The sequence below is a fragment of the Vombatus ursinus genome, unplaced genomic scaffold (genome assembly GCF_900497805.2).
Source record: "Vombatus ursinus unplaced genomic scaffold, bare-nosed wombat genome assembly UNPS02014770.1, whole genome shotgun sequence".
Taxonomy (NCBI): Eukaryota; Metazoa; Chordata; class Mammalia; order Diprotodontia; family Vombatidae; genus Vombatus; species Vombatus ursinus.
Window position 1 is genome coordinate 10,301,593 of NW_020954548.1, and position 2,181 is coordinate 10,303,773.

The following is a 2,181-nucleotide window of genomic DNA, read 5'->3' on the forward strand; positions in this document are numbered from 1 at the left end:
CTCACACCTATTAGATTAGTTAATAGGATTTAAAAGGAAAATGACAAATGTTGGAGGGGATGGGGAAAATTGAAACACTTAATACACTGGTGGTGGAGTTGTGAACTGATGTAGTGCAATTGGGAACTATGCCCAAAGGCCTATAAAACCATGCATACTTTTTGACCTAGCATTACCACTACTAGGTGTGTATCTAAAAAGAGATAAAAAACAAAAAGGAAAAAGACCTACGTGTACAGAGATATTTATAGCAGCTCTTTTCTGGTGGCAGGGAATTTGAAGTTGAGGGGATGTCCATCAATTGGGGAATGGCTGAGCAAATTATTGTATATGATTGTGATGGAATACTGTTGGCTATAACAAATGATGAGTTATTTGCTCTCAGAAAAACCTGGAAAGACTTGTATGAACTAATGTAGAATGAAATAAATGAGTAGAACCAGGAGAAAATTGTACACAGTAAGATGATCAACTATGAATGACTTAGCTGTTCTCAGCAATACAATGATCCAAGACAACTCTGAAGGACTTATGGTGAAAAATGCTATCCATCCCCAGAGAAAGAACTGATGGAGTCTGAATACAGATCAAAGCATACTTTTTTTACTTTATATTTCTTGGGTTTTTTCATTTTGGTCTATGTTTTCTTTTACATCATGAGTAATATAGAAATATGCTTTGGATGACTACATAAGTATAACCAAATCAAATTACTTGCCTTCTGAATGAGGGGGGTGAGGAGGAAGGGAGAGAATTTGGAACTCAGCTTTAAAAACCAATATTGAAAATTATTTTTACATATAATTGGGGAAAGATAAAATACTAACTTAAAAAAAATAACCTATCGGGGGAAAGGTAGCATTTGGGGGGAAAGACAGTGAGTTTTGTTTTGCACATATTGAGCTGAATGTGCCTTTATGATACTCATATGGAATTGTCTAATAAGTATTTGGTGATAAGGGACTAGAGCTTAGGAGAGAAAATATTGCTGGATGTATAGATCTGGGAGTCACTTGCGTAGAGATGATAGTTGAACCAATAGAAGCTTAGGAGATAAACAACTCTGTAATTTAAAGGCATTCCAGCCTACTCTTCCCCTCCTGTTCTATTCTAGGCTCAGCACATTGTCTGTTTGCAGAATAAAGGAGAAAGCATTGTCAGAGTCCCAACAGAAAAGGGTCTAAAAAGACAAAGGACAGCATTATTTCAGTAGTTTTATAGGTCAAAGTCCATCCTCTTGCCATTGTCCAATCATCCTAGACACAATTCTTTACTTAAGGGGACTCAAAGGGACCAATTAGATGTTGCATCATTACCTTAGGAAGCATGTGCCTTAGGAAGGGGCTAAAGTGAATACTTCATACCTACTTCTATGGGAGAGATGTCTTTATGACTAAGGTCTATGATCTGCAGTGCATGATCTTTCTCAAGTGAATTGGAGACTCAGCTTCCTCTACCCCTGCATATGATTTTGACATGTGCATGAGACATACTCTGTGGAGGACAGCCTTTAAAATAGGATTATACTCTATTAAATGAGATGCTTTTTTCGTAATCAGACAATAAGCACAGTGCTTTCGTGTGCCATTGTAAAGATGCAGTCTTCTCTAGAATATTGCTCACAAAAGCCTTGCTGTTCCCTTCAAACATCCTCATCAAAGATGCCTTTGATGCGTATAGATTACTTGCACAGAAAGTTCATGTAGATGGGAAAGTAGGTGTAGCAGATGGTAGGTATTGATATTCTGTGCGTTGCCTTTTGGGGGCTACTAATAAGGTTTTTCCATCCCTTAGTATTCTCCCCTTTCATGTACCTTGACAATAGACCCTTTTATTCCACACAAATCATCTCAGTTCATATAAGTGTTTCCATGACTAGTTTACTTCCTCATTTCCTCCAGTACAATAATATTCTATCATTCATATACCACAACTTATTCAGCCATTCCTCAGTTGATGGACATCCCTTTTGTTTTTTGTATGTGTGTTTTTTTTGCCACCACAAAAAGAGTTGCTCTAAATATTTTTGTAAATATAGATTCCCTTTCCTATTTCACTGTCCTCTTTCCTGAACATCTTACCCAGTATTCTGCTCCTGCCCAGAGACTCCAAAACAGTGTCAAGAATCTTTTCATTGGTACTCCCAACCCAAGAACCCTGAAAAATGTATGCATGGTATCC